The sequence below is a fragment of the Choloepus didactylus genome, chromosome 4, assembly GCF_015220235.1.
Source record: "Choloepus didactylus isolate mChoDid1 chromosome 4, mChoDid1.pri, whole genome shotgun sequence".
Taxonomy (NCBI): domain Eukaryota; kingdom Metazoa; phylum Chordata; class Mammalia; order Pilosa; family Megalonychidae; genus Choloepus; species Choloepus didactylus.
Genome location: NC_051310.1, coordinates 133575406 through 133599913, shown reverse-complemented (window position 1 = coordinate 133599913; position 24508 = coordinate 133575406). Strand labels below are relative to the sequence as shown.

Here is a 24508-nt window from a genome sequence, read left to right as displayed (position 1 = left end):
TATTCCTCTGAGTTCGCACTTTGACAACCAATGCAGAGACCATGTAATAAGTATGTATATGAGAGAGAAATGAAAGTTGTCTTGGTTAAGCTACTGTTATTTTGGTCCCTCTACACACAGCTGACCCTACCAAAATAATCAGTAAAAGAAAAGACCCGGAAGACATGGTTTACTCTCATGGGATTGGGAAGACTCCTACGTCACAAAGATCCAGGCCTTCCTCCCAAGGTTTTCTTCTGGGTTGGCCTCTCGGACTGCACGCTATAGTATCAGGCTGACTTCATTTCAACTTAACTAGTATTTCTTGAGTGTAGGCCAAAGGTTCTTCCAAAGTTACCATTATGGAGTGGGAGAATCATCCGTGGAGCTATCATAACCAGCAAGTCAGGATGTAGTGCTGATTTAGGGAAAATCATAGAATACTTTCTCAAAGTGTGCTGGTTTTGCAGAGTGTTAGTAGGTGCTATGTGTAAAACAAGTTTTCCTTGGGTACATAACTTTTTAAAATGATGGATGAAATTAAATTAAACTTTTTTTTTCTTTGTTTCTAGAGATGTTTTCTGAACCTATAATATTGGTAACTAAGAATCTCTGAAAGGGGACTTTACACTATGAAGCACCCCCACTACCACACCCCATCCTTTTGTTCTAAAACCAGAAAATCCTTTAAGAGCATCTCGAGGGGTGAGTTTTGTAGCAAATATACCCTGGGAAACACTGTCATTAAGAAGCAGGATTAGAAGAACTTTAGAACATTGACTCCCAAGGGTTAGTTCACAGAGTAGTGCTGGTCAATGGCAAAGACATTACAAATCCACAGCAATATGGGAAACATAAGGACAATGTAGTATTTTACTGAGCTATTTTTTTTTTTCAATCTAAGGGTTATCTTTATTTTGAAATTATTTGCTTCCTGACCTTTCCGTGTTAAATTTTCCTTTTCAGTGAAGTAATGGTGATGGGACAGCATAATTTCTCAAATATTCTTGTATATGTTTTAAATTACAAGTTGGTATCCTTATACCAGTCCTTTCATCTTAGCTTATTTATATCATTCTGTTAGATGATTAAGTATCGTCCAGTCCAAACCCAACATTTATAGATGGAGAAAGTGACAGTGTGTTTATTTTCATTTGTGCAAATGCCATGTATATTGGAAAAGGCTGCTCCACAATCAAGGACTCACTGGTACCTATTTGGGCACTTTGATGCCTTTCAGAACATTCAGAATAATAGGAGGATGAACAAAGTTTTTGTTACAAGCAGAACATGAAGTGTTTCAGGAATTGGTATACAATTAGACCAGCAGGATGCCATGTTTCAGTATTTTCTTTCTAGGCAAATTCAAGACAGTACATGACTGATTATGATTAATTGCATTTACTTATATTGTTCTCTTTGTGTGTATTTTCATATGAAATGGGAAGAGGTAAAAATTGAGCAGAAACCTAGGAGTCAAGCTCACAGCCAAAATTTCAATTAATCTTTCAGATCACAGCCATTTATAAAATAATCCTAAAATTACTTAATCTCTGTGTATGAAAGCTTCTTCATCTGAAAAAAATGAAAGGATTAGGCTAAATTATTTTAAAGTCCTTTCAGGTCTAAGTTTGAAGGATTCTGTGTCTTACCTGGAGTTAAACATTGAACGAATGCCATGGTAAATAGAGTCTCTGTCACCTAAAATTTCTCCCTTCCTTAGTGATTTAGAGATTACTAAGGCAAAATAATGCTTAAAGCAGGTCAAGTATCTGGAAATCATAAGGGAGAAGAAAAAAACATTTGTAAGTGATGACCAGGGGGCACTTATTTATTAGATACTATTTTATTCCAATTTAATATTTATTGAGTATGTCCTCTAAGATGAAATATCAACTTAAAACACTTTTGCCTCCTAGGCTTGGCATTCAGCACAGCCTAAGGTCACTTTTCATGTCTTCCTAAGTCCGTGTTTCTCAAAATGTGTTCTTCAGACCACCTAATCTTAGCCACCTGGAAAACTTGTTGAAAATAAAAATTCCTGGACTATCACTTCCTAGAGATTCAGAATTAGTAGAGTTGGGCTAATGCTCAGGAATCTACATTTTTTATAAGCTCCCCCCAGTGGATTCTCATGCACACCTAACCTTAAATTCCACTTCCCCTAAAATGCAAGTTATTGTGCTGGGGGCATGGTAGCTCCAGATGCCCAAACAGCCAATAGTAGAAGAAGGTCAGAGAAAGGATAAAGGGAAATTAATATCAATATGTTCAGGTAGTTCCTCTCATGTTATTCCTGCCAGTGGCAAGGATTAGCTGCCCCGTTCTGTAGCCCGTTTCTTTTCTGAAAGATCAACAAACTTTTCCCTGAGAAGCCTCTTCCTGAAGGAGCATAGTTGTAGTTTCAAAGCTGAAGTATAAGAAAAAACACAAACACACACACATACACACAAAATAGAGGTTGGGAATTTGTTGGGGAAATAGGAAATGTTTGCCTTTTTTTTTTTTTTCCAAAAAGTACATGGAGTTTGGGGAAACTAAGGTGATTCTGGTGTTCACTGTATAAACTATCCAGATGAATTTAGAAATGATAATGTAAGTACATTTCCAACTAAGATAAAGAGCCAATAATACATACATGATAATTCAATGTAACTTAAAACACATAAACACATCTGTTAGATTTTAAATAAATATGAGAATTTTAGTATGCTTCCAGATCTTGTGTTTTCTATTTTCTTCCATATTTTGCAGTTCACTGTATTCTTGAATGCTGATTTTCTTTTCTTTTCTTTTTTTATAATGTGGTTCACTAATGTGTACAAAGCAATATTTCTGCCCTGAGGCTAAGAATGTTCTAGGTGAACTAACCGATCAATTTTTGCCCATTAAGAAAGAGCACTGAAATAAAAAGAATTCTAACCTTTTGATGGATTTGGTAGCTGTTTGCTATTTTTTTTTTTTTTAATGGCAAAAATCCAAGTTGCGGTGCACTCTTATTGCTTAAGGGGAAGAAAAGCTCCGAAGCCCCAAAGAATGGTTTGGCATTTAGGGAACTTTTTTTATTCCTGGAGTATAGATCAACCATAGCATCTCTTGGTGGTAGTGGTATTATTTTTAGTTAAATCTTTCTACCCCAAGTTTCTACCCCATGCATATTTAAAATGTAAAATAAATACTTCTGTAGAACAAACTGGAAACCTGCCTGGAGTTAGGCTAAAATGAACATCTAACACAGTGATGGTTTTTGCACATTGCTGTTCAAAATATCTCCCTTCGTTTTCCAGACTCTTAAGCTTGTAGTATTGATGAAATAACTGATTTATTTCGTATGATTGGAAGCTTTCGTCTTGCTATCTTCAGGTTATGTGTGTTATGTGACTGAACCTATTGGTAAAGTGTGCTTTTCCAGCTTGATTGTTAAATTAGAGAAGTTCCCCTAGAGAAATGAGATAGGGTGTTGCTCTTCATGAAACAGTGTCTCAGCACAAAGATGTTTTTCTCTCATCTGTGAAGGGAGATAAAATGAGACACGGCAGATCAGAAGAAATCTTCCAAGTTATCAAAAGTTAAAAAAAAAGAAAAAGCTTCACGACCACAATGTCTAACCTAGCTTGCCACAGCTTTTAACTCAGATTATTGGTAGGTGCTTCCCCTCAGCTGAACACATTCCTAATTTAATAGTAGAATTGAATAGGGAAATTGGATTCAAGTTAGAATCCAACTTAGCTTAAACCATTCCATCACAGCAAGAGATACACAGAATTAGGGAATGACAAGCTGATTTGCTAGATTAACAAATACGCCACGGCCATGTTTAACATATTGTGGTGACAAAGGTCGGAAGTAATAGAAAATTAATTTGCTTCTCTTTTCCTTTTTCAGGATTTTGACCACAAAAACCAACCTTCTCCAAGGTAAGCAGCATTATACTATTTCCCAATTTGTTGGACAAATCCAGCATAATACTTTTGGCTTTGGATATATTTTTACTGTTTATATGGTGTGACATCCAGATGGTGCCCAGAATTAGGTTTTTATTGGTGGTGTTAGTGATAAGAGCACCTTATGAGTGTGGCTTGACTAAGTACTGGACTGGATGCCTCAGTGAAAGAAAGGAGAGGGAAAGGGAGAGTAGGAGAGGGAGTGGGAGAGAGACTGAGGAAATAAATGAGAGACAGGGAGTTTGTCTCTGTTTTTCTTGCTTGACTAGCCCTTTTAAGAAAAAGCAGACTCTTAGTCTCTGATGTTCAAAGACAGAAGAAGGTTTCTTTGTGAGCAGCTGTGGCAGGCCTTGTACATCTACTAAAGCCTATTTTGGGAGAATTAAAGCCTATTTTGGGAGAGCTCCACTCAGCATGGCCCCAGCTCTTCAACTCCATTGAGGCCCTTTCTGCCCAGGTCCAGCAGGATAGCATCAGCCAAATTGTTCAACTTTCCAGGAGTGTCTGTCAAAACTAGTAAGTGAGGATGTGTTAATCACATTAAAGAACACAATAGGAACCCTTTCTTATTTCATTAGAAAATCAGGATGCATTTGATTTGCACCATCTGCTTTGTGAATGCAGGAATAACTTTTTCAAAAGGGCACGTTTCCAAGTTCTATGTTTCATATGCTCCAGAAGGAAAAACCCATAAGCAGCTCTATTTTTAATGAGAGCAGTGCTACCTCTTATAAGATTGGGGTGGATTTCCAGTATGTGCCATTTCTCCTAAACTACATGTGTTAGCAGTACATTTGGCAGACTTGTCCTGTTTAGAGGCTGGGCTTCCATTGAAAATTTTAAAAGTTCTCCATGTGTTAATTGGAAAAATAGAGAAAAGCATCATTGTAGTGGAGCAGCTAGTTTCTTAGGTGTTACTTATGGCTCCATCCTATCTCAAAAACTCATTCTTTAAAATTGCCTACTGTTATTTACTATATTGCTTCAAGAAACTGTGAGTTTTCAAATCGTGAAAAATTCGTTAACTTTTATGTATGGTATGCATTTTAAAAGTGTCTTTTAGGTGCAGTCACTGTTTATAAACAACAAGCAGTAACAAAACAGTAAGAAAATACCAGATTTAATATTGGCCCTTTATCTTAAGTTTTTAAAATATTTATATTTTATTTAAACAAAAATTCAGCTCTAGAATGTAGCCATTGACACTATATTGTATAGCTCTAAAGAGGAATGTCTTTGAATAAGTAAAGCTGCTTTAGATGAACAATTCCTTCAACTTCCTACCTGATTTTTTAAAACCTATGCAGTAAAAAATATGATTTGTGAAGGAATATGATGCTCTCCTTAACCTCTCAGTAATTTGAAGACATCTTCTGTATATATTCCGCAAGTCTAGCTCACACTGATGAAGGAAGCATAATTACATTACAAACAATCTCATCTAAGGTAATTACAGTTGTCACCATCAATCCAATTAAACAGGATAACCAACTCCACTGAGTCAGAGCCATAAAGCTTTCTGCCTAAATTCTGGCTCTTGGAAAAGGGTTTGATTGAGGATTTTGACAATTTTCATTCACCAAAACACCATTGCTTATAGAAATAGTTAAAAATGTTGAGAGAGATGTTGAAAGAGAGGGGGATGGGATATAGAGAGATTGACTATATTAGTAGAATTTTTTTTCATTTACTGATAATTTCTTATTTCTAAACCCAGAAATCAGTATAGATTTTCAACACTAGCCTTGGGCCCCAAAAGATCTTTATGGAAAGGTCAATACAGCATCACTACATCATAGTGATACTCATCTGGTGTCTCATCCAAAACCAGCCCTTGATCCCACTATTCCTTCAGATACCTCTTTCTCTTCCATTTTAGTGTGTAGTACACCATTTTCTTCATGCCATCCCCATCTTTGCACTTGATGGAGGAAACTGGCTTGAGTAAACTCTCCCTGGAAGCTCTTGCACTGGTTTATGCTGAAGCAGTATGGGAGGCAATATGGAATATCACTAAGAATTATAGAGGTTTAATGGCAAGTGGAAATTATGCACTTGTCAAAAATTTCACCTCTGTCTATATTGTCCAGGTATTAGTGTAAGCCTTGGATAGCAGAATCCTGAGAACAAGAAATGAAAATGGTGCCACTCACTGTAACAAGGCAGATTTAAGTTCTTAGAAGCAGAGGTGAGTTCCCTTTCCGTAATTTGTTCAAAAACGACTTATGTTAATAACTTCGATAAAAGCAATGGAAGTGAATAAGTCCAGGAGAGCTGTTGAAATTTGAAACTTGGTGAGAGTGAATTCACTGTTGTGAATATTCAGAATTTCCTTTAATGTACCATATATATTACACTTTAAATACGTGTTTGTTCTGGCTGAAACTGGGAGGATAATTTGTTGGATTCTTTATTTTTTTCCAAACTCGAGGATTCAGCATTGGTCTGATTTTATGACAGAACCTTTAAAATAAAGTAGATACAAGGAATCATTCACTGTAATAGTTGTCTAATGCTATGTAACAAATTATCCTGATATATAGCAACTTAAAACAAGCATGTATTAACTCACACAGTTTCTGATGATGGTCAGTAATCTAGAAACAGCTTAGTTCAAGGTCTTGCTCAAGACTGCAGTCAAAGTGTTGGTCAGATTTTCCATCACCTGAAGGCTCAACTGAGACTGGAGGATCCACTTCCAAGATGGCTCCTTGACATGGCTGTTGCCAGAAGGATCAGTTCCTCTGTGTGGGCCTCATCATAGGCTACTTGAGTGTTCTCAGAACATGACAGCTGACTTCCTCTAGAAGTCTGAGAGAGAGAGAGAATGAGAGAGAGAATAAGCAAGAAGCCATGGTACCTTTTATGACCCAGCTTCAGAAGTTGACATACCATCACTTCTACTGTATTCTATTGGTCACGTAGGCCAACCGTGATCAATATGGGAAGGAACTACACTAGGGCATGAATACCAGGAGGCAGTGATTATTGGAGGCCATGTCGGAGGCTGGCTATATATCCACCATGATTTTTCTTCTTCTACAGATGTGTAAAGGAATTCTGGAATTCTGCATGCTGTTTGAAACTGATAACCAAGAATATGAATTCGTGTTAGGTTGTGACATAATAATCCATTTACTTTACTAACTTCTTATTGGCTTCTATAATATGTGAGCTTTTGAAACAAAAGCCTGTGTCAGATCTTCATTGGAATTCTCAAGGCCTTACATTGGGCTATGTGTCTAATTCAGAGGTCTTCAGAAGACAGCCTCTGGCAATGGCAAGATCACAGGCAAGAACCCTGGGACCTGGGCTCTGATACTTTTCTTGCTGGACCATGGCCTCAGTTTTTCCATCTGTAAATTCCAAGTGTCAAAGGAGGTGATCTCCATTGTACCTTCCAGTGCTGAAATGTGTATGATTCTAAAAGACTCAAAGATAATTGTTTAAATAAAATGATAAGGGTCTCATTAGACCTTCTTGGTAAAGCTGAGGTCAAGGTCTGGGAATATATTTAGTTGACTTGGAGAGAGTAAGAACTTATGTTTCATTTTTGAAAAAAGTATATTAAAATCATATCTGACTCTCCCAGCCAGACACCATATACTTTACTTGACCCTAAAAATGGTATCTCTGGCATTGACCATTGGCTGGTGTGGATATAGATCATCAAACCAACAAGCAACCTTACAAGTTGCCAACTCTATCAATATATAGGTGATAAAACTGAGGCCCAGAAAGGTTAAGAGACTCCCCCATGGTCACAAAGCAAGTTTAGGGCAGCAGCAGATTGTAATCTAAACTCCTGAATCTTCTCCCTTTCTGCTTGTCTACTACACCAAGCCGTTGGTTTGTTTCTTCTCCTTTATACCATAAGTGAATATCTGCCTATCTTTTATTTAAAACAAACACACATACCAAGAAATAGATCAGTATTGGTTTGAAGGGAAAATTGCCAGTGTGAACATCACAGTCTTAATTAAAATGCAGTTCTCTGTTTTACAAATCTTGCAAATGAATATTCTAGTTCTTTGAGAAAAAACTGCTTTGGAGAATCTTGCTTTATGGGTCTGCAGCCTATTTACCTTATGCCCTTTGACATGTTTGGTATTGCTGAACATTGGGTGGGGTTTACTGGCATTTCCTTGAGGAGAGAAGCTGGTGGTAGATGAGTGGTATTTCCACAGACTGAAAGGTGTATGGGGGAGATGGCAGAATTATGCTGGGTTTCTGCCAAACCTTTCTCCAGCCATTTTGTTTTCCTTTCTCTTCTGTTTATACCTTCTTATCCCTTTTCAGGATTCCCTGCACTGTCTTTGATATAATTGAGGTCATACTTTGGCCTCAGGGAGTATAGTATATACTCCACCCTCAAGATTGTTATTTAAAAGATTTCCATCTTACATGTAAACATAGATTGTACTCCTTTTGCAGTCAAGATAATATTATTATGGACTGGCTCATTCAGATGTCAAGTGGGAGTAGACTTGGATTCTCTGCCATTTCCTTAAAAAAATATGGCAATTTACTTACTTAGATTGTTTTAAAGATGTAAAAGTCTTTAATCCACAGATTCCTGATTCATAAACTTGTCTTCCCAGGTTCTATCACTGGCAATTAACTTTCCTAAATTAACCTAAATGACCTATTAATGTCCAAGAGCTTTATAATTACATATGTGGTTTTACCTGTAGAGGAATTTTCATCTGCAGACTTGTAACTGTAGAAAAGGAGCTCCCCTCTTTTGGCAGATGAGAAAACAGTTCTACAATATTGATTTGCTAGATTTCAATTAACATTGCAAAGTTGCCAACTCTTATCTTGGGGGAATGGCTACCTTTTTGTTTTCTCTCTGTTATTGTCTTCATAATTTATTTTCCTGCAGTTAAATAATGGTGTACCAAAACGTAAAAGCATCAAATAGCTTCTCTTGTTTTGGTATAAACATTTATATTATTACCTGTAAATGTATATTATTTACTACTGGAGATGTATAATATTTATATAGGATTTTCTCTGGCACCACATACAACAAAATATCTTATTCTCCACCCAAAAGTCATTTCTCTGAAGTATGCATATTTAAACCTTATTTTTCACATCTTGTGTGTTTCTGATTTATCTAAATGAACATTCGTATGTTGAATCCATCTCCCTTTGAATTCCATTGTAATCCCTAATAATTTCCTAAAGGAAAAATTATGAATTGTATGAAAATAATCATAATCGTATTTACTCCTAGAATTATTAAGGCATTCTCTGCTTTTGTTTAGTCTGTATTCATATATTTTATTCTGGCTTCCACTTGTATAGGATAAATTAGGCAAATAGTTAAGGATTTGCCTGCATTCATTAAGGTATTCATTAAGTCCTATATTCATTAAGCTCACATAAACAACCAATGCAATGGTTTAAATATATATTGTAAATTTTCACTGACTCTCTGAGTTGGGATATTTAAGTGGCCTCACTAATGTTGCCACTGACTCAGATTGTGTAACAAACAGAAGAAAGGAGTGGCCTTAAGATCAGTAACTGTATATTGTGCATCTATATTACCCATACAGTCCATTGCATAGAGCGTAATAAATAAAACTTTAAAAAATGAAATAGGAGTGTACGAGAGAGGGAAAGTGAGTGGGTGCCTGGCTCCATCAGAAACAGCCATGTTGAGATATATATATTTTGAGCAGAATTCACTGGTTTATTGTTACCATCATGTTACCATATATCCATAGTTCGATGTAAAGTCTAAGTGTGCATTCACTAGTTTAAAAACAGAACACAAAAGCCCTTTTCAGAATCCATTTTATCAGTCCCTTCCTATCTAGGTATGTACTATCTCACTCTGCTCTGCCTTTGAGGGGCAGCTCCCTTAAACATTTGAAGGTTCTTTTGCAGGTCTTAATTGATCCCAATGGAGGTGGATGAAGTTCACTGCTTCTAAACTTTATTTAAAATTTAAGACTTGCTGCAACTAAAGTAGCATATATATGCAATCTATGAATCAAAGGATGTACTAAATCTTAACGTCTTTAGCCCAATTAACCTGGGTCCATCCCCTACCTGCTCGTGCAGGGAGTTCAGTACTCTGTAAATTCCCTCCTCCCCAACTACCTCTGGGTGTTCCCAGGTGATGTCTCCCATGTGCTCTCACACGCAACTTGTGCAGCATGTGTATCTCTCTACATGAGGCTCCACCAGGGATGACACCCTCTCCCATAACTGCTACTGCCCCTGCTGCTTCTACAGCCCCACTGTCTTGAACAAAATGCTACCAGGCACTGCTGCTTAAACTCTGTTCTGCCTAACGTCCTGTATTCTCTGTACCCTTTCTGGCCTGGTCATTATCTCCCAGGGGCTGCCTTGAATTGAAGATGTCCAGACTATCTAATAGCCTGCCACAGAGAAAGGAGAATGGATTTCTTCTGTTGTTAAAGAGTGGTCTTAAAGAAGTGCTGCTTGAGTCCCAGTGAGTTAGTAAAATATAAAGCTTCTTACAGATTGTGCCTCTAGCCCTCTCTTCCCTCCAGGGCCAACCATGCATCCAGGGTACTGGGCAACCAAACTGATTCTAGTCATAGCCAATTTGCCATAGGCAGACTCCCTATGCCTCAGAATTTACACCATCAAGATCATCTTGACTGAGTCTCTCTTCCACTAGGACACGTTCTTCCCAGAGGACATTCAGTGACATCCCCTGCTCCCAACCTACCATCACCAGATGACTACTGGGCTTCCACACCAGTTCGAACACATGCCCAGCTTTATTTGAATTCCAATAGTGGATCCACCTTTAACCCAACCCACAACCTCAAAAAACTTTGGGTTCCATATGAATGAACTTTTCTTATATCAATACTACCAAGGTAACAAAAACCTACAGACATATTTGCACCTTAGTGGTGGTAAGTAGCAGGCTGAAGTTTAAGCTAAAACCCCCACTACAACATGCACATTGTATAGTTTTTCACTCTTTTAAAGAAATATTTCTCATAATCTGTTTCCTTTCTAGATATATTATCTTATTCATAGTATAATAATTTATTCTTGGTACCATTTTTCTTCCAAATTCTTAATATTCATAGCAATACTCTGTGCTGAAATATTAAAGAAGAAATTTTCCTAGCACTTTCTTGTTTTTCTACTGCTGAAGAATGTAGTTAATAAAGTATAGAAATGCTCAACGTGATTGTTTCCAAAGCAGAGAGCAGAATGCAAAAAAGGCAAAGCAGGGGAAAGAAACAGATACTCTAATGGCTCACTTCAAAGTGGATTAAGGCATTTAAGGAATGACTATATGTTATGTGGCAGTTAAAAATTTTAAACAGCTAGATGTGTTCAGAACTTGTGCCTTTTGGTGGCAAATGGCCCACACACACGACTGAGGTTCTGCTGTCATGCCTAACGCATCCAGCACCCATTAGTACATGCACATAGAACCTCGTCACAGTGAAGGCAAGAACAGAGAGAGCTGTGTTGAGGTTGCATGTAATTGGTGAGCCTACCTGCCCCCACTTTCCTACGCACACGCACACACACACACACACACACACACACACACACACACACACACACACACACACAGGAGTCTAGATCTTTGCTTCAGAATTTAAAATATACCATGGTCTTTCCACTTTTCTACATTTCTACATTTCTACATTTCTGCTACTAGTTATGTTCCATTGGATGCATCCTAAACATCTAACAGTAAGATATTTTTTTATGACGGAAAATCATAAAGTGTTAAAATGTTTTTTGATAAATTTTTAATCATGTGGGAAAATTCTCAAGCTAAAACATCAAATGATAAAAACAGATTACCAAACTTTACATACAATATAATGAACCTGTATGTACAAGCATGTCTGTGTTTATATGTATGAGATTCGTGCAGAAAATGTTTATGATCTTGTCCCATAAGAACCACTAAGGTGAAAGTTGAGAAATCAATAGCCAAAAAAAGTTATGTTGTCAGAAGAGGCTGTGGTTTTGACTGAGCTCAGGCAAAGTGCCCACATTTCAGTGGAGCCAGTGCAAGATGGAGAATAAATGTAAAAGCTGAGCAATAGTGGCATTGAGAAAAGGAAGCAAGATTAAAGATGTAGGATGAAAATATAATGTGAGGATAACAAAGAGGAAATGAACAGGAACAGAAAGGAGAGGTGTACGTTTCTGCCCTTTGGCTTTATCCTGAATTTATGTAATCATCTATGGAAGTGCAGTGAGCTGTCTGAGAGTGGAAGCTGATTGTTGGTCATGGGAATGGAATGTTCTTGAGAAAATGGTATACTAAGTGCAAGTATTATAGAAATCTCTGCCCTTTATATTATCCCTGTGACCACACCATTGTCCCTTTGCATGCTTGAATTTGCAGATGGACTCCTTAAAAGCACTGAGCCTGCAGTTATGGTAACCAAACCTCAGGACTCATAGCTACTAAGATGAAACTTTCTACTGAGAAAATAAGTGTTTTTGAGAATAAAATACACATATGATGCAATCATCAGTCCCTTGCCTACCTGAATAGAATAATTAAATGTAATGTCTCCCTTTGGGGCAAACTTAACACTGTATTATTGCTTTGGAGAGTGATGCTGTGAAGAATTGGTGTGGGGTAAGAGCTCTTACCCAAAATGATTCCAGAGGGCTAAGCTTGTGGGCACCTTGTGTTCCTTTTCATATATATTACTTTTTTTCTCCAATTTGCTGGCTCTCTGCTATTGTTTGTGACTATCCCTGGCAGTCCCCAGATGCTTCCAATTCTCCCTTGCCTTGTACCTGGACCTGGGCACAGTTTTGTTAGCATTGTGTCAGAGCAAATGCCCAGGGAACTTTCCTCTGAGTGGGGGGTATGGACATTAGTGCTCAGACTTTTATAAAAATTATTCTGACAACTCAGTGGCCTTTTGCTTCTTTTTTTTGCCTTTTTTTTTAGCTTTTAAATTTTTTTCTGGATAATTGTTCACAAATAAATGACATCTTGTAAATAAAGTGGTATCAAGCCATAGTTCTCTTGGCAACTTGCTACAAATCTGCAACTTCTTGCTTAGATATCAGAGTTATGAAAACTCAACAATACCAACATTGAATATACAATGGAAAACAAGTTTTAGAACTGATGTAAATGTGTTTATGAAAAATATAGACATTGTTTCATGGCAATGAATTTTAAGCTATATGAAACCTAATACTATGGATTGTTTCTTTTGCTGTCATTGGGAGAAAGAATGCCCCTTATTCTAAAATCTAAGGAGCTCAAAAAATGTATGTTTACATAATTACTGAGTTAAATATCTGGCCACAAACACAGCACTGAAAAAGACCCTCCCACACAAACACATACACACTTGCAAAGTAGACATATTGGATCTCAACTCACTTTATCCTACCCCTTCAAAGGGAGGGGGGATGTTGGTTCCTTGAGCCTCATTTATTCATTCATTTAGGAAACATTCTAAATTTCTCTTATATTTCTACCACTTTTAATCATTCATTATTCAAAGATTTATTGATTAATACATCAAACACTCCACTCATGTATTAGAGATACAACAGTGGTCAAGACAGACAAGGTCTCCTCTCTCATGGGCTTAAAATTCTATTGGAGAAAGACAGCAAAAAACACATTCTTAATATGAAAATATCAGGTAGTGCTAAATGTTGAGGTGAGATATCAAGATTAATAACACTTGACCTTTGCCATCATAGTGCTTACAAGAAATAATGTAAATAAAGAAAATGTTTTTAAAAATGCATGTATCTGGTTCATTGAGTTGTCTCCATTTAAAAAAAAATGAATATGATTATTTGGGGGAATATTTGAGGATAGTACTAAGTGATGGGTAAGCCTTTTCATATCTAGTTTTAATTCCATAAAAAATGTCAGCTAGTCCAAAGAAGAGGACTATAAGATCTCTTTATCGAAACCTAAAAAAACAGAAACAAAATAAAAAACCAATGCAGATTGAATCAAGAAAAAAGCAAAACAAAATGAAAACTACCTGATAACATACTAACAAGTTGTGTCCCTAAACCACTTTCCCTGTGACCTTTCTGGATGATCAAGAAGCATTGCTTCAGATCAAGATGGCGGAATGAGAAACAGCAAGGCTCCATGCCCACACAGAAGCTTTGAACAATGAGCAAGAACTGGCAGAAACGTCTTTCTCGAAACACCAGAAAAGAGTTAAAGAACTGCAGTAACGAGATAAGCGCTGAATCAAGAAAAAAGGCTACTCGAAAGCGGTAAGATCTATGGCTCTCTAGCTGGCTTCTCCCACACCCTTCACAGGATCTGAGTGAAGCCAGCCTGTGCTCCCAGTGTAGACTCCCAATGCTGGTTCTAGAGGGAGCACATATTGGGAGCATGTATGTCTGGCCCCATCTGTCTGGTTGTGGCCTGTGGGACTCAGTATCCCAGAACTTGCCCTGCATGTAGAAGGTGGCTCACCAAGCTCTCCTAAGAACACTGTGGGACAGCAGAGTCAAGTGGCTGTCTGAGGCAAGGGATTGCTGGATGTAGGGCATACAGTGCAGTGCTCTGACTGCCAGGGAGCTGTTTCCTAGGAATGAGGGGACATTTCTGTCCACAGGAGAATTCTTAGTGCCAAACATATAGGCCCCTATGCTTTGACCTCAAGTTATTCTATAAACTCTTTGTATGGATAAACTCTGAAGGAGAATACTCTATCACAGATAAATACGCAAAACCAAGGAAGGTTCTCTCATAACACTAGCTGAATACAAGCTTAAGGAATAGATGCTGCCAAGTCTAAATTACAGCAATAGCATATTAAAATATCAAAATGCTCGGGTTTGAACAAAAGGTTACTGCACTGGTTTGAATCTATTATGTAGCCAACAAAAGCTGTGTTCTTTTTTTAATGCAATTTTTTTTATTGAGATATGTTCACATACAAGATAATTATCCAAAGTGTGCAATCAGTGGTTCACTAAATCATCATATACTTGTGCATTCCTCATCAGAATCAATTTTTGAAAATTTTCATTATTCCAAAAAAAAAAAATAATAATTAAAATGCAAATAAAAATGAGAAAAGAACACCCCAAATATCCCATAACCCATATCCCCCCATATTATTTATTTATTTTTGTCTTTGTTTTCTTACTCATTTGTCCATACACTGCATAAAGGGAGTGTCAGTCCCAAGGTTTTCACAATTGCACAGTCACACCTTAAGAGCTTTATAACTATACAGACATCTTCAAGAATCAAGGCTACTGGATTACAGTTCAAGAGTTTCAGGTATTTCCTTCCAGCTATTCCAATACACTAAAAATTACGAAGGGATATCTATATAATGCATAAGAATAACCTCCAGAATGACCTCTCAACTCTATTTGAACTCTCTCAGCCAGTAAAACTTTATTTTGTTGCATTTCTCTTCCCCATTTTGGTCCAAGAATGCTTTCTCAATCCCACAATGCCAGGGCCAGGCCCATCCGCGAGAGTCATGTCCCACATTGCCAGGGAGACTTACACCCCGGGAGTCATGTCCCATGTAGGAGGGAGGGCAGTGAGTTTACCTGCAGAGTTGGCTTAGAGAGAGGGGCCACATCTGAGAAACAAGAGGTTCTCCAGGAGTGACTCTTAGGCATAATTATAAGTAGGCTTAGCTTCTCCTTTGCAGGAGTATGTTTCATAAGGGCAAGCCCCAAGATTGGGGGCTTAGCCTATTAAATTGGCAGTCCCCAATGCTTGTAAGAATGTCAGGAATTACCCAGGTGGTGAAGTTTAATATTTCCACAATTTATCCAGTCTCTCAAGGGGGAAAAGCCATGTTCTTTTAATCCAATCTTGTGAATGTAGACTTATTGTGAGTGGGATCTTTTGATTAGGTTGTTTCCATGGAGATGTGACCCCACCCATTCAAAGTGAGTCTTAATTAGTTTACTGGCATCTTCTATGAGAGTATAAAGGCAGAAACATTTTGAAGAGAGCCAACACAGATCCAAGAGCCGACACAGACCCAGAAACTTAGAGACACAGACAGAAAGACGTTTGGAAAGAAACTAAGAGAAGAAATCCAGAGTTTGCCCCAGAGAAGCTAAAAGAGGACCCCCAGATGTTTAGAGAGAAACACCCAGGGAGAAACAAGCAAGGATACACAGGAGCTGAGAGAGAGAGAAGCTAAGACAGAAGCTCAGAGACATTTTGGAGACAGCAATGGAAAGCAGAAGCTATCCCCGAGAAAGGCCCAGCAGATTCTGGCAATGTGTCTTCCCATGTGATAGAGGAACCCTGGATGCCATCAGCCTTTCTTCAGTGAAGGTATCCTCTTGTTGATGCCTTAGTTTGGATACTTTTATGGTCTTAGAGCTGTAAACTTGTAACCTAACAAATCCCCTTTATAAAGGCCAATCCATTTCTGGTATTTTTGTATGCTAGCAGCTTTAGCGAATGGAAACAGTTAAAAAAAAAAATACAAAGAAACAGGAAGCAATGGTCCAGGCAGAATAGAAGATTAAAGCATTAGAAACCATCAGTGAGGTGGATCAGACCTGGGACACTCCAGACAATGACTTTTAAAAAATGTTCCTAAATATGTTCAAAGAGCTAAAGGAAGAAATGGACAAAGAACCAAAGAAAATCAGGAAAGTGACAGATGAACACAAAGAGAATATCCATAGAGAAATGGAGATTATGAAAAAGAACCAAACAGAGCTAAAGACCACAGTAACAGAAATTAATTCTCTAAAGGGGTTCATCATCAAATTGGACCTAGCAGAAGAAATAATCTGGTAACTTGAAGACAAGACAATTGAAATCATCCAGTCTGAGGAGAAAAATGAAGAAAGAATGAAGAATAGTGAACAGAGACTCAGGAAACTGTGGAACACCATCAGACACACCAATATATATATTGTAGGAATCCCAGAAGGAGAAGTAAAAGAAAAAGCAGTAGAGAGAATATTCAAAGAAATAATGACTGAAAATTTCCCAAACTTAACAAAAGACATGGATACATCCAAGATAGTCAATGAACTCCAAACAAGATAAACCCAAACAGATCCACACTGTGCCATATTATAATCAAACTATTGAATGCCGAAGATAAAGTGAGAATCTGAAAGCTCCGAGACAGAAGCAACATGCCATATACAGTGGAACCTCAATGAAACAAGGGATGGCTGGCTATAAGTTAAGTGCTGGTTTCTCATTGGAAACCAGGGAAGCAAGACAGTGGGAAGACATATTTAAAGTGCCAAAAGCAAAAAATTATCAACCAAGAATTGTAGATTTGCAAAACTGTCTTTTCAAAAATGAGGGAGAGATTAAGACATTTCCGGATAAACAAAAGCTGAAGGAATTCATCACCACTAGACCTACCCTAAAAGAAATGCTAAAGGGTATTCTGTAGGTTGAAAGGAAAGGGCATTAGACAATTGACTGAAGCCATATGAAGAAATAAAGATCTCCAGTGAAGATAATGACATAGGTAAATATAAATACCAGTACTGTTTTATTTTTGGATTATAACTCTACTTTTTGCTTCCTACAAGATCTGAAAGACAAATTCATAAAACATGATGATAAATCAGTGGTTTTGAACTCATTATTTATAAAATATAATTTGTAACAAAAACTACATAAAGCTGAGGGTATAGAGGGGTATAAGAACATAGTATATGGATACTATTGAAGTTAAATTGGTATCAAAGCAAATGAGATTATTATAGATTTAGGATGTTAAATTTAAGCCCCATGGTAACCACACACATACAAATATCAGGGAATATGCAAACTCATAGAGACAAAGTAGAGTACAAGTTACCTGGGTTGAGGAGAAGGGGCAATGGAGAGAGTTAATGCAAAATGAGTGTAGGGTTTCTGTTTCAGGTAAAGGGAAATTTCTAGTAATGGATGGTATTACAACATTGTGATGGTGATTAATCCCACTGAATGGTATGCTTGGAAGGGTTTGGTATGGGAAGATTTATATTGTATATATGTTTCCCAATTTAAAAAAAAAAGGAAAGAAAAAGTAACTAAAGAAATAATGACATTTAAATGTAATACAGATACTGAATGGGATCTAAGAATAGAGGACAAAAGGCTCAAAAGAACATTATTAGAACATAAGAAAAAAATGGAACATAGAATGTAAAGTTTATATTAAGGCTAAATTTCTTAAACTTGATAACTTCACTTAAGGTGATTGCACAAGTGAATATTCTTGTTTTGTAGGAAATGTACATGGAAATATTATGTTTTCAGGGAGTATGGTGTGTGCAACCTGCACTCAGATGTTCAGAAGGTAGATAAATGATGATGATGATAGATAGGTAGATAGATAGATAGATAGATAGATAGATAGATAGATATTGACAGACAGAAAATGGCAAAGGTGACAAAATGTTGAAATTGGTGGATCTTGGTGGGGGGGGCTGGTGGGATTCTCTGTGTGGGGTTTGTACGATTTTTGCAAATTTCCTGTAAGTTTATATTATTTCAAAATAAAAAGTTAAAAGAGGAGGGGGTCAACCTAAAATAAAATAAAATAAAATAAAATAAAATAAAATAAAATAATAAAATAAAATAAAATAAAATAAAATAAAACAAAACAAAACAAAACAAAACAAAACAAAATAAATATAAAATGGAGTGGCAACAGCAGTGCATCTTTATTTGCAAGCACCCCATGCAGTAAGTATGAGTTTTTTGCCACCTCCCTCCAGGCACAGCAGGCAATGCATAACCATTTAGATGTTCAAATTAGGGAGCATTGCTACAGTTTGTTATACCAAGTGCCAAACTCCTTCTTTTGTTCAACAACCCTGATTTAATTGAGTTCAAACCCCTACTCTTCCTCTCCAGCCTAAAATTGTCCTTCAAGAGAACAGAGCTTCCTGCCTAAGTTACTTGGATCCTGGCAAGAGCCAGAAGACCTAAGCAGTTATGGATGAGCCCATTGTCCCTGCTCAACAGTCTCTTAAACATCTGATCTTGCTAAGTACTCATGAGCACATAGTAACTCCGCAGTGTGACTGCAAGCTCCTGGAGAGTTACCATCCCAACCATCTATCTAGGTCCAGGGTCTAGCAGAGTGCAAGACACAGAGTAATTGAAACACAAGGCATAGGAGTCAGAATGTCCCATGATTGAATCCAGACTCTACCACCTAGGATGTTTGACCTTAACAGTTAGCTTAATCCTTGAGCCTCTGTGTTCTCATCTATAAAACATGGTTAATAACAGTATCTACCTTGTGAGTTTGATCTATAAGACAATAGTTAGCTTAGTGTCTAGCATACAGAAAACTTGATATTTTACCACTGTTTTTATTAATATTTTCTCAATACATTCAACAGATACTTTTTTCTTTTTTAATTCAATTTTATTAAGATAAATTCACAAACCATACAGTCATCCACAGTGTACAGTTGTTCACAGTTCCATTATATAGTTGTGCATTCATCACCACAATCAATTTTTGAATGTTTTCATTACCACACAAAAAAAGAATAAGAATAAAAGTTAAAGTAAAAATGAACACCCAAAACATCTCATACCCCCCATCCTTCCCTATTATTCATTTACTTTTCGTCCTTATTTTTCTACTCATCTGTCCATACGCTGGATAAAAGGGAGTGGGAGCCACAAGGTTTTCACAGTCACATAGTCACGCACTATGTAAGCTATATAGTTATACAATTTTCAAGAATCAAAGCTACTGGGTTGCAGTTCAACAGTTTCAGGTGTTTCCTCCTAGCTATTCCAGTACACTAAAAACTAAAAGGGATATCTATATAATGCATATGACTAACCTCCAGAATGACCACTCAACTCTATTTGAAATCTTTCAGCCAGTGAAACTTTATTTTTTTCATTTCTCTTCTCCCTTTTGGTCCAAGAAGGCTTTCTCAACTCCATGTTGCCAGGGAGACTTATACCCCTGGGAGTCACGTCCCATGTAGGCAGGGAGGGCAGTGAGTTTGCCTGCAGAGTTGACTTAGATAGAGAGAGAGGCCACATCTGAGCAACAAAAGAGGTTCTCTGGGGGTTACTCTTAGGCAAACTTATAAGTAGGCTTAGCTTCTCCTTTGCAGTAACAAGCTTCACAAGGGCAAGCCCCAAGATAGAGGGCTCAGCCTTCTAAGTCCCCAGTGCTTGTGAGAATATCAGTAATTCCTCAGGTGGGAAAGTTTAGTATTTCCACATTTTCCCCCAGTTCCTCAAGGGGGCTTTGCAAATACGTTTTTATTCTCTGCCCAAATTACTCTGGGATATATCAGGGTTTCACACTAAGCTGTACAAACCAATCAGATTTCACTCCCTATTCAAAGTTCCAATGTCAACAGATACTGTTTTCAAGGCCCAGGTAGGTGCTGACCACAACTTTTTAGGGACTAAACCTGAAATGATGGAAACTCAAGAAGAATCCAGGAGCATTCTAGAAAGTTTGCCTTCAACCCAGTAAATGCCAACTTCCATGGCTGCCATAAGTACAACTTACTCATAGCTATTTTCTCATCTTCTGACTGTAAAAATAGACTATGCATTTACACACACAAACTTGAGTAATCAAAAAAGTGTCTGCTCATGTATTTTTGTACAAAGATGAAGAAGTTTTAGAGTTTTTTCTCCAATTCCAAGCAGTATTTTTATTAAAAAGAACAATAAGGAAACCCCAAAGTGTCAATTCTAATGTATTTAAATACTTGGCTTCAGAATCTTTTATAACCACATCAACTCAAACAATGACAATGAGAAGAAAGAGAAGCATGTTATACAAGGGGAATACTATTTTATTTAACACTCATGCCAGGCCTCTACATAAATTTTCTTTTTTGTGAAAGTATTTGCATTAATAAAGCAAAAATATGGAAATAATTTAGATGAATTGTTAAAAATATGAAATCGTCATGGGCTTTACATTTCAAAATATAAATGTGAATAGTGTCATGCAATATCCCATTACTGAAGAGCACAATTTCTTCTGAGTGTCTGAATGTCTGGTAAACTCCTCACACATTAAGACCCAATTCATATAACATCTCCTCCCTGAAGCCTTCCTGTAGATTGGCTACATCCACTTTGGTGAACCTTTAACTTCTGTGCACACTTAGGTGTAATTATGCCATACTTGAATTAATTATTTACTGATCCCTCACCTTCTTTTATCTGTGATCTTTTCAAATACCTAGACTGTGACTTAAAAATCTCTATATCCAATTCTCTGCTTGGCTCTGGTATGATAAATAAAAAGCGGGGGAGGGTGCATGGATTGTTGACTGAATGTCATTGCTCTCCAAAGAGCTGAATCTGCAGACAAAACCATAGATGAGCGTGGAGAGGGTGTTTTTATGGGAGTAAATGAATGCATGTGATGTTTTGGTAAGATAGGGTTTGGGTGTGTGCTTTCTGCCTGCTGGAACTCCTCATGTCCAGTATGGAAAATTGGATGTCAAAAATAAAAGATTGCACCCCCTGTTTTGAGTTTACACTTTCCTTTCTTAACTTCCTCCCCCCCTCCCCCTTAATGGAATTCAAACTCCAGCCCTCCCACCTTCTCTCAACAATTCTATGACTTTTAGATAGCACTGCACATATGTTGAGAAGTATTTTAGGTCCTCAAATTATTTCAACTGAACTGCTGAAAAACAGCAGCGTTTTTTTTACACCTGGATTTCTAGTCACATATTAGCTCAGGGCAAAGACTTGCAGCAGCAAACTTAGCTCCTAGGCATGAATGTTAGCAGGAATGAGCTGTTACCTTCTATGATCTCATCAATGAATCACTTGCCAAAGTCTCCCTCTACTATGATCTCATAGTTAGTTGAGTTCATCAGGATTTCTCTCAGAAGCTGGCGCTCTTTACTGTTCTTCCAACATCTCTTCCAAGTGTACCAACAGTCCGTGGCAGAGAATAAGGGAGAATGCATCATCTTGCAGACTCTAGTCTGGTGCTTAGAGGCTTGTAGGAAACTGGCTGAGAAAAATCATAGTTAGAAGCTGATGGTAGGACAATGAAAACTAGTGAGACTAATGGGACGATGAAAGTTTTGCTGTGTATTGTGAGATGAAAGTCACCCTATTCGTTGCTCCTTTAGATGTCAGTAAAAATGGATATTATTTTTCAAAGCTGCTGGAGACAAATTTTTATTTGCTTTGAATGTGACACCATAACAGAAATAGGCTTGAGAAAAGGAAAATGGCCAGTTTTATATATTTTGTTTTGCTTATGGATTTTTTTTTTTTTTTTTTTTTGCTTTAAAACATAAAGAAATACAGTAGAACATTCTTTCTTTCTTTGAGAAGCATTTAGCACAGTACTTAAGCATATCCTGCAGAGCTAAAGTGCTTAGTTTAGATACCAGCTCTGTTGATTTTGGGTAAATTATTTGGGGCAGGATTTAGTTTCTCACCTGTGAAATAAGATGGTACCACCTCTTAGGGCTGAGCTGGGGAACATGAAATGTCCTATGAAAACACAGAATAAGAGTGCTCGGCACCAAGTAAGGGCTGCTGTACAACTATTAGCCCCTCGTGTAACGTCTCCTCATTTGCGTTCATTTCCTCCAATTGAAATTTCACTAGGCATCCATTTGGTATGGTCCTGATAAGATGTCTGTTCTAATTCCTGCCTATTCTTCCTTAATTGGGTTGATTCCCAAGGTTAATGCATCTTCATCGATTTATCCCCACAAAGGCGGAAGACAGTTCAGAAAATATTCGAGCTGGGAGAAACAATGTTGGCCCCAATCTCTCTTGCTGGGTGACCTAACCCTCTCTGGGCTTTAATCCCCTGTCTGTGAGATTGGGATAATGCTCTTGGTCCTTTTTCTGCACTTGGATTGCTAACAGAAAAGGAGCATAGCAATTTATAAATGTAAAGAATCAATAAGGGCTTACTAATTGAAATAAGACTGTCCTGAAAAATAGGCCCATTTGTTCAGAAAGGGATCAGATCTGAGGAGAGGTGTTCAGAGGCTGAGCCAGGCAAGCAGATTTTTGACCAAATACCTAAAACGACTGCCCCGGAAAGCTGAGGAGGCTGGGCAAACAAGCCGATTGGCTGGTGCCATGGTAACACTTCCAGAAGAGATTTGCCTGTGGCTATGTCTACACAAGCCTCTGAAAAGTAAAACATTCAATCAATGAGTCGTATTATCCACTTGACACTTCAGCTGATCAATGTGGCTGATCTCGTCACTGAATTAATTGGGTGGCTTTTCTGTGCTGCAGCTATAGAGATTTTATGCATGTTTTTCCTGTTATAGAAATAGTAGAGTTAATCTCCCCTTTGTGTTTAGCTTCATGTTTGACCATTGCCATCTCTGTGCCTTAGGAAAGGGTGGAAAGATGAACATAATTGAATGAGAATAATCGCAAAAATAAGTGTATGGTGCAGCCAAGGTTGAATCACTGCTGTAATACAAAATAACGTCCCAGGTGACATTGGCCAGGTTTACTGAGTGTTGATATCAGTTTCTCCATCTATAAATTGGGGCTAATATTACCTTTTTCTTAAGGTTGTTTGGAAGAGTCAAAGAGATAATTGTGTGAGTGTGCTTTATAAACAGTATATTCTGATGTTATATAAGTATCCTCTCTCTGTCCATCCAGATCACCTCCCTCCTAGAAGGAGGTGAAAGTGACATTTCTGGATTTTTACTTAGGAGCCAGCACAGCTGTGAGCTGGTTCCCTGTTGAGTAAAGGTGGATTGAGGGGGAACTCAGCAGGTAACTGCCAATGCTGCACGACTCAACCACGGGCAGCGAGAACTGCAGGCCAGGTGGTTTCCAAGGCAGTAAAATCCTGGCATATGTTGGTGACCATTTAGGCCAGACAAACACTACTTCCCTGTCTCTAATGCCTTGCCTCTGGATGTCATCTCTTCTTCCCTTTGGAGGGAAATAAGCTACTTGGTGTATGTGTTGGGTAGATGGTGGAGGAGAACATTATAGCCGCCTACAAATCTTTAATTAAAGCTATGCAACAGAAGATGAGAGAATGCTGTTGGCTGGACTATTTAAACCCATGGGTGACATCTGCTTTGTTATGCAGTGAAGGGGAGGGTGGCATCTGGTGAAAAGTTAAACTTGGACATGGTGGGTCTGAAGGCCAGAGCCCACGTTTGAGGAGTGTTCCCTGGTCATTGACAAAATAAGTACAATAAACACAAGGTAGTGAGGTTTTCACCACACTAATTTTATTTCCTTAACAGCAGTGCTCCTTAAAGTGTGGCCTACAGACCAGCAGCAAATGCAGCACCTGGGAGCTAGAGAGAAATGTAGAATTCAGCACCCCCAGATCTAGTGAATCAGGATCTCTAGGGAAGCAGCTCAGGAACCTGGATTTTTAACAAGTTATTCCAGTGATTCTGGTGCTCACTTAAGTCTGAGAAACATTGACTTAAAGAACTGATCTTTTGTCTGAATTTAGCGCAATAAAATACCTGTGTTTAAAATGAAATGATGGTGGAAGTAAATGGTGCTCTTGTCTGTGTTTGTTATAATACATTTACTTGGAAAAGTGTAAGATTAGCAACCCAATGTCATTTTGGGAAATCTGAGGGTCAAGGGAATAGATTTCCATTGAGGACCTTCCAAAGCT

At 37.8% G+C, this 24508-nt stretch overlaps 1 protein-coding gene across 1 annotated transcript in view; it reads left to right on the top strand.

Moving 5' to 3' along the window:
• SEMA6D (semaphorin 6D) overlaps positions 1-24508 on the top strand; it is a 614253-nt gene that overhangs the window by 436438 nt on the left and 153307 nt on the right. The window contains exons 4-5 of the mRNA XM_037834069.1: positions 3865-3896; positions 6014-6111. The gene's annotated coding sequence lies outside the window, so the exon portion shown is untranslated. The remainder of the gene's footprint in view (positions 1-3864; positions 3897-6013; positions 6112-24508) is intronic.